At 38.7% G+C, this 13,649-nt stretch overlaps 1 long non-coding RNA gene and 1 pseudogene across 1 annotated transcript in view; one reads left to right on the top strand and one right to left on the bottom strand.

Moving 5' to 3' along the window:
- The window catches only part of LOC122913786, a 55,626-nt gene that overhangs the window by 21,133 nt on the left and 20,844 nt on the right, over window positions 1-13,649 (top strand). The gene's annotated exons all lie outside the window — the stretch shown is intronic.
- On the bottom strand, window positions 13,235-13,392 carry LOC122914752 (annotated as a pseudogene).

Consider the following 13,649-nt stretch of genomic DNA (forward strand, 5'->3'; position numbering starts at 1 on the left):
AACAATATATACTATTCTCCTAAACACACTCAGACAGAAAATGAATTTGTTAGATAGAAAATAATCATTTTATTTAACTGAAAAAAATGTTGTTTTTAGAAGAGGAACATTTTAAGGAGAGACATTGCCTTTGTGGCTAATGTCATTAGGAACTAACGGGAAGGGGGGAGGTATAGGAATGAGGAAGAGAGAATGGGCAGATTTAAAATGACTTAAATACCTTAGAAATAACTGAACATATTGTCTATCAATAAGAGTCGTTTAATGACGGAATGGCAATGTATGCCTTAAACTAGCTCACAGGCCAGTTTTTGTCTTTGTCATATAATGTGATTAATAAGAAACTTGTTTCCTGCTGGAAAATGCTGCTTGTGAGATATATATTTTGGCCCACAATGCGCCAAAACATTTGTGTCTATTTACCTTGAAAAAAATCCCCTTCGGAGATAGCATGTGGAGAGGAGCCATCTGTTCAGGATCACACTCTGAGCGCGCTGACTCTGTATATGTTAACTGAAAAAACAAGGACTGTTTCCCCATTCGTCTATCAACACTATGGTAAAAATGTACATACATTCTAGAATGCATTAGTAACTGCTAATTGGCTATTGAATAACATATTAAGCTGGGCACCCCGGAGTCTGTGTACTCAGTCGCCGTTTCACTGTTTTTACTCTGCCACCAGACCTTAGAACAACTCATTAAATGTGTATCCCATGTACATATGAAGAAATGAAGAGCAACACCCTAACCCGAAAGGAAACATTTTGTGTTTCATTACAGAACAATTTTATAGCAAAAATAGAAATGACTGTGAACCAGCCAAGAGGTTTTTTCCAGTTACTTTGTTTGATGAAGTTTTTTTTACTGTACCTTCAAGGTCACCCTCATATAAAGAAAGCAGAGTTAACATCTGGATTTCAAAGAAAATTAATCACTTCTTCTGAAAGCTGTCCAATTAATCTGTTAGAAGGTGTCATCATTAAGAAATTAAAATGAGAGCGCCAGTACTCCCTTCCTAAGATTCGACTGGAGTGATGAAACTTCTGCATTCTATTCTGTAGTTTGGCTTTGGCAACCTTGAACACATCTTCTTAACCTTTTAAAACTCATCTAAAGCATGTCCCCTAGAGGTTTGTTTGGGTTTAGAACCACTTTGACATTTTTTGATTAAGTGGTGAGGTGGACTGAAGCTTAAGGAGGCTTGGAACTAATGAAATATTTTTTATTGTTCTTTTCAACTTTCTTCTCTAGAGGATCAAGGAACATTTTATTCTTGGACCATTTACTTATTCACCAAACATTTATTGAGTACCATGAACCTGACCATGACTAGCACCCTCCTCTCTTCCTCTGGTACTTTGCTATTAGATGATGCTTCTGAGAACTCAGCAGGAGGCCTTTATTTCCCTTATGGAATGTGAGTGCATGGTGGCTGTTTGCAGGGACTTCCATTCTGCTGTCTATGCAAGAGCAGAATTTTCTGGCCCTCCATATATGATGAGTACTTTATCATCTACTGCTTTATTGCTATTAAATGTTTTATAAGCATTTGTTATTGGAAGGTAAGCTCCTTGAAGGAAGAAATCATGGCTTATTTTTCCTCTATTTCTCTATTAAGTACAAAGCAGTAGTGAGTTCTTTACCCAGGAATCCAACGGGCTTTATAGGACTTGTGAGCTCCCTGAAACTGTGAAAATTATTTTTGCATGTGCAGTTTTTTATGGAGAGGGTCTGTCATTTTCATGAGATTTTTAAGGCGGTCAGCGGCTCAAAGGCTAGCCACTAGAGGATAATCACTCTAATGGGGTTTAGAAGAATACTTGAATGGTAGAGACTACTCAAGACAGATACGACCTTGATATACAAGAAAGTGTTGTCATGGTTAGAAGGCATGCTTGGTGATGGCTCTCTGGTTCCCTAGCACCGGAGATGGTCAGTGAATAGCTGGGTAACCCATCAGTGATAATACTGTTGGGATGTTGATCTACTCTTTCTGCTCTATTCTGTGATAATAATTTTCATTAGAGAATACTTCTAATTCTTCACACTTCCCTCTGACCCCTCATATCCATTTTTGCGTGACTCACTTGAACTATTTTTATACCTAAGGAATCTTTTTGACAGATAACCAGAGGCCTACAAATCAAGCTATGAGAACTATGACCCTAAGAATATGTGTGAAATACCGAATAACAGGCAGCGAACTTGATATGAACTCTAGAAAATACAGAGAAGGTGGAATGATTTTTGAGTTGAGGATGGAAGAATCAGAAGAGAGCAGTTGACAAGCAGGTCAACACAGTTGCTAATAGATTAAACAGAATAGGATTTAATTGAGTACTAAATTGGGCTAGTTACCTTTAAATTTAGGTCTCTGAGCCATTTCGGTTTGTGCTGTAATTTTGCTACTTTCATTCAGAGAAATTAGGACAATGCAACTCCAGAGATGAGTTTCAAAAGTGCAAAGTGGTGAAAACACACTCATTTTCAAGTAAGTATATATGCAAATTCATGCATGAATAATACATACATGTGTGCAATAACAAGTTCATGCCTCAGTACCCGTGAGGGTACCGCTCTAGCCACATGAATGCATTAATTCACACATATACCAGATGTGAGGACGACTAAATAGAAAATTTTCATTTGCAGAGAACTAGAGTATTTTCAAGCACATATCCAGCAGGTGAGAACAATATATAATGTGCTGATTGATGTCTCTTTCAGGGTTGTCTCAAAATGTTACAAAACACAGGATGTCACAAAACACAGGATGTATAGGAACTGCATACAGGCAGAACCCAAGCTGACAGTCTCATACCAGGAGATAGTCTAAGTGAGAGAATCCTAATGATATCCATTATAATCTGAAGGAGATTGGCCATACGACATGCTCCAGTTTTCCTTAGTATATTGTTAAATCATAATCACCAACAGCTCTAGTCCCACAATCTTGGGTTGGGCATGGGGCCCTTTAATGAAATGTTTCCTCAAAATGCTTTCTGGCGATCTTCTGAGCTAGCTGCTTTGTTTACTCTTCAGCATTCTGCAAAATCTCACTTAGCATCCTTTAGCCTGTGCATTTTTGATGAGTATGGTATTACTATTTTTACATACATTTTGTAAACTCCTTTGAGGAACACAGAGGGGGTACCCAGAAGGAAAGAGGTGGTGATGAGCACCTCCGTTTACTTAATCCATCCCCCAATCTTGCAGGGACCAGTATAAAGCTGTACCTATAAAAGCTCACTGATTTGCCAAGTATTTTTGCTCCGAAGGGACATCACCTATTTTTAGCAACAAAGAAGTGTTAGGAAGGGGAGGAAAGCATACCTCAGAAGGACAGATCTGAAATGAAGCCCAGAATACTGAGGAGAGTGGAGTGGAAAAGCAAAAGAGTGCCTAGTGAAAAGTCGCTGAAGCAGAGAGTGCAGATCTCATGCTCTGGGTGGTTGTAGGAAAACCTCAATTAAGAGTTCTGTTAATAGAGAATTGGGGAAATGTTATTCAAAGTCCTCTTAGCCAGGCTAATAAAGGAAATCAGGCCGTGGCAAACTGAACTGATTGTTTAATTTGTTCAGTAATCTATATTTTTTTATTTTTATTTTTATTTATTTATTTTTATTTTTTTAAAGATTTTTATTTATTTGACAGAGAGAAATCACAAGTAGGCAGAGAGGCAGGCAGAGAGAGAGGAGAAAGCAGGTTTCCTGCGGAGCAGAGAGCCCAACGCGGGGCTCGATCCCAGGACCCTGGGATCATGACCTGAACCGAAGGCAGAGGCTTTAACCCTCTGAGCCACCCAGGCGCCCCATCTATATTTTTTTTAGATTGAAGCAAGCTATCAACACATTTATTGAGTGAGTATACTTATACAAAGCATGGTGCTAGGAAATGATTGGAAGTGTGGGAGTATGGTATTTAAACAATACAGAATGAGTACATGTTCTCCAAAAATATATGAGAAGCTATGTGTTAGAAGCTATGTTGCATGCTTTTTTTGTATCTTATACCATTTAATCTTTAAAACAATGATTAGGAATCAAAACAATTCCTATTTAACAGATGAACATTCTGAGACTCAGAAAAGCTAAGCTTTTCCCTCCCTCCCTCCCTCCCTCCCCTCTCTTCCTCTTCTTTTTTTCCCCCCTTTTTCTTCAAATGAGGTTGAATTCAAACGGTTAGTAGAATATGGTTCCTTTCTTTCAGGGTTTCACTCTTTCTGAAGATAGCAGAATTATAAATCTGTAAAAGAGCTATAGTAGAGGTATGAACCCAGTAATATAGGCATTTAGAGGATGGGACATTCCATTATACTTGGTGATATCAGAGAAGGCTTCCTGGAAGAGGTAACATTTGAATTGAGTGTTAAAAGATGAGGAGTTCATCTAATAGATAAGGAAGATAAGTCAATATTAACAGTGTTGCAGACACTGTTGGCTGCCCAGTCAACACCCATCACCTTCTTTCTTTCTGGAAGAGCTGACATTTTCCTCAGGAGTCTTTTCCCCAGCTTGACCTGTTCCTTCCTTTAGGGGTAAGTGCTGATTGGTTTAGCCAATTATGGTAGGTCCATTTCTCTTGTTTTATTAGCTTAGAGGTAGGCATACCAACCAGTTTGGGCCAATGGGACATAAAAGGGCATCTGTTTAGGGGGCTTTAGGAAAAGTTTCTTGCTCTTAAGAGGGAAGCACTGGAAGAGATTGCCTTTTTTCAATCTCTAGGTATTTCTGTGCTTAGAAGGGGTGCTTAGAACTACTGCAGCCAGTTTTTGACTATGAAGGGAGCCAGTCTGAGGGCAAATTGAATTTTTTGAGGATGGCAAAGCAAAGAGAGAAAATGACCCTGTTGAGTTGTTGAACAGCTGTTCCTGCTTTTCAACTTCCTGTCACATGATGTTACAATTGTCCTTGTTCGATCAGAGGAACCTGATTTGACCTGGAGTCTCCCAGGCATCCTCACTGATAATAGAGAAGATGCAAAGGCATGGGGCTCAGAGCAGCCACAGGGCACTTAGAAATTGCCAGTGGTTCATCATGACTGAAATGCAGGGTATTGTGGAATGGAGAGTGATGTAATGGCTAGAAGTGAAATAATAGATAGGGGTCAGATCATGAAAGCCTTATATGTGAGGATCAGACATTTGGACTTAACGTTGCAGATAATGGGGAGATACCGAAAAGTTTTAAGCAAGGTAATGGTATAATTAGATTTGTGGTTTGGAAGCATTTCTCTGACTACAGTGTGGAGGATTGAAGAGGATAAGATTTATCCTTCTGAATACCAAGGTCATTCAGTTCAGAGGAAAATGGAATCCTATGCAGGTTGATCTCTCGCTCCCTTATCGTTCCATGGAATTGGAATTGGAAAATGGAATTGGAAAGGCAGAAGTTAAGAAAATATGCACAAAGTGGAAAATTAGAGGTAGATAGTAAGTGCTTCAGGATTTCATCAAATAAGACTATATTGGGAGTCATGGGGAATTTCAAAGAGGGGGTTGAATTTCAGCTGATACTGAAGGACTTGGAAAATTTGGGTATGGAATGAAGCATAAGACAATGTAGGGCAAGGCCAAGTCAGGCTGAATGGAGAGTTCTGGGGGAGAGGGGGAGGATAAAGCTGGAATGATCTCTTGCAACCAAAATGGCAGAAAAATGAATTGAAACTTTACCCGAGTTCTTTTACTTAGCAGCTGTGGAACACTGGGCTTGATAAACCTTTGTTTCCTCATTAGTTGAATTGGGATTACAAACATATACTTTATTAACATCACCAAGTGATGTACCAATATCACGTACCCCTGATATCATGTGAAGACACTTCCTATTTGTGGTATTTGGGGAAACAAATAAACAAACAAACAAAAAAACAACCATGAGAGAAATGATCAGACAAACCCAATTTGAGAAACATTCTACAAAATACCTGATCAGTACTCCGCAAAACTGCCAAGGTCACCAAAGGGAAAGAAACACTGAGAAACCGTCACAGACCAGAGAAGTTGTCACAGGCCAGTCACATGACAACTGAATGCAGTGTCTCCTGGACTAGATCCTAGTCATTAGACATTAATGACGAAACTGGGGAAATCCAAATAAAATTCAGAGTTTAGTTAACACTAATTTCCCAGTGTTGGTTTCTTAATTTTGGCAAACTAACCACAGTAATGGGAATAAAAACAATAAGAGCCACAGAAACTGGGTGAGGCCACGATGTCATGGCTATCTTTGTAAATTTTCTGTAAATCTGTAGTTTTCCAGATTAAGTTTATTTGAAGACAATATACCCTTCACTGAGCAGTTACGAGGATGGAATGAAAGGCTATGTATAAAGCAGCTAGTACGGTGCCTGACACGTAATAGGGCCTCCTGTGTTTTGTAAACTAGTGATTCTCACATTTAAGGTGTATAGAAATCACCTTGAGGTGTTTTGTCAGAAATGCAAACAAATCCCAGGACCTCAGTCTCAGAGATTCTGATTTAGTGGGTCTAAAACAGGGCTCAGGAATAAGAATTTGTAATAGGTGCCCTCTAGGGATCTTAACATGGGAGTTGCTGCTATAGAGTGTGGGGATTCTGGGCTAGGAGTTGTATATTCCCCCAAGGAGGAAAATAATGGAGATATAAACACCTGCCCTATTTACCTCAAATGGGTTGAAGGCAGAAAAGGGGGGAAAATGTAGAAGCAAGCACTTCAAAAACTGTAAGTTATAATTTAAATCATTACACATTAATTTGGGATGAAAGAGAGGTTTGATTAGGTAGGCATTTAATAATAACAGCAGTGTGGTTGAAATCTAATTTTTATTCATTTCAGCCACCGAAAATTATTCAGCTGCCTTTCCTGCTGAAACATTCAGATGACCCATAGGACAAAGGCACAGTTCAACCCCTTCAATTACAGACGAGCTAACTGAAGTTGAGAAAGGAGATGTGACTGATTCAAGGTCACAGAGCTAGTTACTAAAAGAATGGATTAGAAACCACTTTTTTTTTTCCAGGTTTGTTGAAGTATAAGTGACAAATAAAAATTGCATATATTTAAGGTTTCCAGGTGACTTTTTAAAAGATTTTCATTTTTAAGTGATCTCTGTGCCCAAACTCAAACTCGCAACCTTGAGATCAAGAGTCACACGCTCCACCAACTGAGCCAGCCAGGCTCCCCCGTGATATTTTGATATATGTACACATTGTGAACTGATCACTACAGTCAAGCTAATTAACATGTTCATTACCTCACATAGTTACCGTCTTTTTTTGTGTGGTGAGAACACTCAAGATTTACCCTCTTAGAAGATTTCAAGTATGTAATAAATACAGTGTTGTTAACTGTAGTCACCATGCTGTATATTACATCCCCAGAACTTATTCATCTTGCAGAACTGAAATTTTGTACCTTTTGACCAACATCTTCCCATTTCCTGCTCCCTTAGCCCCTAACAACCACCATTCTATCCCTTGCTTCTATGAATATGACTCTTAGTCATATCATGCAGTATTTGTCTTTCTGTGTTTGGCTGATTTCATTTAGTATAATGCCCTCCAGTTTCATACATATTATTGCAAATGGCAGCATTTGCTTCTTTTTTTAAGGCTGACTAATATTCTGAGTGTGTGCGTAACATTTTCTTTATCCGTTCATCTGTTGGTAGATACTTAGGTTGTTTCAATGTATGGACTATTGTGAATAATGCACAGCAAACAGGGGAGTGCAGATTCCTCTTTGAGATAATGATGTCATTCTCGTTGGACATAATGCTAGAGGTGGAATTGCTGGGTCATACTAGAGGAACCTCCATACTGTCTTCCAGAGTGGCTGCCCCAGTTTACATTCCCGCCGGTGGTGCACAAGGGTAGAAGCTACTCCTGCCAGCTCCCGTTCAGGTGGTGGTTTCTGCGATCAGATGATCATTGGATGTCACAGACTTTTCATGTGGACTCTGGAAATAGAGAAAGGAGGTCTGACTTGTTGAGGAGGATGCCAAAAGTTTGTTGACCTAAGTTCTGATGACAGGTTTGTTCTAGAATAACTTTTCACTTCAGCTAGATAGAGGAAAAAAGGATCATCTGAATAGGAGAATAGCCCTTTGTGGGTCCTCTTCAATCATACTCAACGTCCACATTCTCATATCAGCCTGTGCTTCAACCTGCAAAAGCTCGGCAGGCTTTCGGAATTCTAACTGACCGAGCAGACACACCTTCCTGCCCTGCCTCAGCTTAACCACATCACCGTGGCTGCACCGCTGCTAAGTCTGCTATTCTGAGGTAGTGTGGAACCCGGGACTACTTAGGAAAAATAGAAACCAAGGCATATCACTGTCTGTCTTCCCTATCTAACTTGATAGAAGGGAAATCAGATTTAAATTAAGGTTATCCTCTCAGCATATTTTGTCTTGCCCTTCTGCTCACATTGTAGCTTCCTGGGGCTATGTTCTGAGGAATAGAGGTGGGGGTGCCCACCCACGTATCCTAAGGCTGTCTGGGAGTCTCCATCATCCCTTGGGGTTTCATTCCAAGATGGCAGGGCAGGAAATACACTGTCCCTGAGTCTTCACTTTCTTGCTCCACCTCCCACCCCTGCCCCAGTGCCTTCTCACAGCCCAGAAAGGGCTTTTCCTTCCACTTTATGTACTCGGAAATGTCCTTGCATTATAAATTATATCCTCCCTACTCTGTGATTTATGGTAAAAGCCCATTACTCTGAATGTTCCATGTTTTGGACTTATTAATAATTTTTTTTTACAACAAATCCTGGCTCTTGCAAATGAAATAAAGATGTAACTCTAACTCTTGTTTTCTCTGAAATAACCTTTATTTAAGAACCTATCATGAAATCCAGAAGTTAAAAACTGAAGAGGAGGGGTAGGGAGTGAGGTGCTGGGTGAAAGCAGGGCAATAAAGTTAAAATGTGCATTTTGATGGATGAGACCCCCTCGGCCTCCTTCCTTCCTTATCCATTTACATTCTCTCAGAAAGCTATAGGAGGTTGAGCTCCACCACAGTGAGGGACTAACCAAGAAAGAGGAGGTTTGGGATTCAGGAAGCTGGCAGAATTGGGTAAGGGATTCTCAGGATGGTACCGAAGGAAGGTCCCAGGATGACAGCTGTGTGTTTACGCCTAGAAAGCAACCGGTCCAGCCCGGAAGGGAAGGTGAAGGGCTCCAGGGAAAAATGATCATCATCTTGCTTTCACCAAGTGAAAAGTTGAATTCAGTTGCTCTTAAAGGGTATGGGAAAATCTAGTTTCTAGAACAACACAGCAACAATGGAAATCTTAGCCAATTCTAAGGAAAGTTATTGACCTCAGAGAAAAAAAAAGTTGCAATAAAAAATATTTAATAAAGTCTGACTCTTGCTTTGAGTAAAAGAGAACATTTATATTAGAAAAATGAGGAGAGGAATGTGGATGTAAGTGAGCTATATCACCAAAATAGTGTGGTAAGTCAATGATTAGTGTCCAAAGTTCATGAATCAAGACATAGCAATTCAAGCACATTAGTTAGAAATACAGGAGGATGACAACAGAGAGAAACAGCTAAAACATTTGAAAATATTTGCTATTTTTAAAATTAAAAAAAAACATTTTATTTATTTAGATGACAGAAAGAGAGAGATCACAAGTAGGTAGCTCTCTACCAGGCAGAGGCGGGGGAAACAGGCTCCCCGCTGAGCAGAGAGCCTGATCCAGGGCTCCATCCCAAGACCCTGAGACCATGACCTGAGCCAAAGGCAGAGGCTTAACCCACTGAGCCACCCAGGCGCCCCGAAAATATTTGCTATTAGAGAACAGAATATGACCCCCAGTTTTTTATGGTTTCTTTCAATAATATTCTCTCTCTAACAAAAACTAAAATCCATTTAACAAATCAGTTTGTTTAGAAATTAATGTATTGTGTACTTAAAGGCTTAAACTAGCAAAAAAACAAACACAAACCAAGATACTTCACATTGTGCCTGAAACAACCCAATTTTTTCACTTGGTTTAAGATCCCTGATCTACAACTCAGTTAATCTTGGAAGCACTTGGGGGACATGAAGTTTTCATATACGCATCGTCCACACTCTCCGTTAAACTGACATGCCAACATTTCTAGGGTTGAAAGCAACGACTGATAGTGATTATGAGCTTCTGATGATACCACTTTCTTCCTGCTTTTAGGTCTTTCCCTTATTTATCTATTTATTTATTTATTTGTGGGGGGAGAGAGAGAGCATGAGCATGAGGAGAGAGGCAGAGGGAGAGGGAGAAGCAGATTCCCAGCTGAGCAGGGAGCCCGCTGCGGGACTCAATCCCAGGACCCTGGGATCATGACCTGAGCAGAAGGCAGACCTTCAACCAACTGAGCCACCAGTTACCCCAGGTCTTTCTCTTTTTACCTCACACCTGGGACACTTTGTGGAAGTCTGCATCATGATCCTTGCTATTTCCAAAGATTCATGACAGAAACTACTAAACATATGTAGTTCTAGCAGTTCCTAATTGTAGATGATAAAATAACAGCTATATCTATTTATTCATATTTACTTATATTGCCTGGTAAACACAATTAATTATCTTAGATACAATACTTAGTTGGTATCATTGTTGCACTTGAGAAAGCCATATGGTTTGTGACTAAATACAGTGATTCCGTCTCAGTGCCCCCTTGTATATACGTTGTCTAGATTCTTTTCGCTTCTCATGTTTGCAACGAAAATAGCCATCATCACTGAGTAGATGTTTCAGTGCAACCAGTGTCCTGAATTGCCGTCTGTGGAGTAGCCCCCTCATCTTCTATGTTCCGCTTGTCCTTGTTGTTTACAGCCAGTTACGGATTTGTATCAGTGCTGCTCTGTGAAGATCCCTGCCAGAACCCTTCACTCTTGTCATCTTTAGAAGTTCCCTTTGGTCAGCTTTCTCTGCCTTCTCTTTTATCCGAGAGCTTCATTTTGGTTTCCTAGTCTTTGTGAGCTCTTCTCTATGTCTCATTAACATTTTCCCTATAATTTCTCAGAGTTCTTCACATGTTAGCAATTTTTGCATTCCTTCAGAATTTTTAAGTACTTTAAAAATATTTTTAAATAAAAATTTAAAAAAATTTTAAATATTAGGTAGCTCTATTAACAATACATCATTTTTGATACACATAAGAGAAGTAAAACTACTACTGTGTACTCTGTTAGGTTTACAAGGGTGCTAAAATTTAATGTTACCTGGTAGAAATTCTAAGCTGATTCTGTAAAACTAAGTGAATAAAATCCTAGGAATGTATACAATTCTTATAGTTACCTGTTACCTGTCAATGTAGTATTTATAAATTTGTAAATTAATAGTCATGGAATTTCACTTGACTGCTGAATGCTGGCACAGTCTGGAATGAGCATGTGAAAGCCATCCGAGATTTTCAGATGCCTGGCTGGCTGGCTGGGGAAAAAATTGTAGAGAGATAACTAAATAAATGAATATGTAGATTAGTCTGATGTCTTGGCTTTCTTCCCCCAAAGTGTTCTTGAGTTACCCATTCAGTGATCTGGAAGGCTAACAATGCTAGAAAATGGAGTTTTCTACACAGTTTTATAGGTATGTAATATTTTAGGAAAATAAAACGTATGAAAATAAGAACTTACAAAGAGATTCAAGAATGATTATTTATTTTACAAGAAAATTTACCCAGAGTCCTTCTTTAAGGGACATCAGATTTCTTGTAATATGCAAGGCTAACCAGTCCTGTATATGTGTTACTCCTGTAGTTTTCTTTTAGGATTGGTATATTTTGTCCTCCCTAAATTGTTGACTGCCAACAATTCAGGATCAAGTTAAATACAAACTGAATTTAAAAATACGTGTTTACTGAGGTGGTTGATACAGCATTGTACCTTTGTGCACTGAGCTTCTATCTGACAGGAAGTCCTGGGAAATGAAACATGGCAACATTACTGCATATTTGATAAAACCATTTTATCAAATGAAAGTTTGCTTGAAAAACAAACATTTTTAAAATTTTAATGAAGCTTTTTTTTTTTTTTTAAGATTTGTTTGTTTTAGAGAAAGAGCGTGAAAGTGGGAGTCTGTGTGGGTGAGCAGGGGTGGGGCAGAAGGAGAAGGAGAGAAAGAATCTCAAGAAAACTCCACACTGGCATGGAGGCTGACAACCCTGGGATTATGACCTGAGCTGAAACCAAGAGTCAGATGCTAAACTGACTGAGCCATCTAGGTGCCCCAAGGTTGTTTTGTTTTGTTTTGTTTTTTAAATATGAAGAAAAATATAGAGAATATAACAAAAACCAATGAACCCATTATCAGATTTAATAACTATTAAGATGCTGTCTTATTTTCTTATCTTCCTTTCCTCCTTAGAGATAACCACTGTCCTGAAATTGGTGTGTTTGAATCGTTCCATGTTTTTGTGTTTTAAAAAATTCCATAAATATCATAAGTAATATAGTCCATGGTTTTGTGTGCTTCAAAATGTTAAATATGCAGCTTGCATTTCCCATTTAGCATTAGGGTTCCGAGGTTTATCCATGGTGATACAGTTCATTCATTTGAACTGTGATACAGAATCTATTGTACAACGAGGTCAGTTATTTATCTCTTCCCTTACCAAAGATGCCAAGACAGTTTTCACTTACTCTGGTATTACAAATAGTGTCATAGTAAACATCCTTACATATTTCTCCTTGTGCACATGGACAGGAATTTGTCCAGAGCAGTCACTCTCAAACTGTGTGCATTAAAATCACCTCAGTTGCTTCTTAAAACACAGATTGCTGGCGCTGGAACTGTATTCCCTCCACCATTATACAGAACCTGCTAGATCCAGGCTTCCATAGCTAAGACCTCCAGATCCAGTCATTTCTGTCATGACTTGCATTAGCCAAATAACTCCACCTGTTGCCTTTTTGCCCATGTAATTGAGGTAAATGTACAATGTATCATCTAACTCAGAACTCTTTTGAGTCTGAAAGGGAGCGTTAGAATTGCGACACCCTACTTACCATCCGGATTTGGATCAAAGGTTCTTGTGACTCTGATTGGAAAAATACAATTAGGAAGATTTGTAATTTAACAGATCTGCACCTAAGAGTGAAGCAGTCTGGGAAATGTGGCTTTATGGATCCTAGTTTTGGAAGGTACACTTAGTCTGTGTAGAAATATCAAGATCAGCCAAAATCCTTCAAAAAATTTTGAACAGGCCTACTTAACAATGATTAGCTTGTAATTATTTTAAGTTTTTTTTCTTTCTTTCTTCTTTTTTAAAAAAATCTGTCTTATTGCACTGGCTAGGACCTACAGAAGAATGTTGAACAGTTATAGTAATACCCATTATTTTTCTCTTCTTTTTCTTTCAATTAGCAATAATCGCGCCTCGGATAAACCTCATTGGCTACGATACTGCCACTGAATGCTTCTAAAGTTGTATTTTTAATTATGATGTTTTCTGTAGTGTTTTAAAATATATTGTGTCAGGTTTTAAAAATTTTCCTTTTATTTCTGGTTTTTGGGGAGTTTTTCTTTTTATGATAACTATCCGTTAAATTTAATATTGCCTTTTTTATACATAGTAAGGTAATTAATTTTTTTCTCCTTTAGTCCACAAATGTGTTAAAACACACAAAAAGATTTTCTAGTATTAAACCAGCCTTGAATTCTAGAGATTATTTCTA

The sequence above is a fragment of the Neovison vison genome, chromosome 7 (genome assembly GCF_020171115.1).
Source record: "Neovison vison isolate M4711 chromosome 7, ASM_NN_V1, whole genome shotgun sequence".
In the NCBI taxonomy this organism is placed as follows: Eukaryota; Metazoa; Chordata; class Mammalia; order Carnivora; family Mustelidae; genus Neogale; species Neogale vison.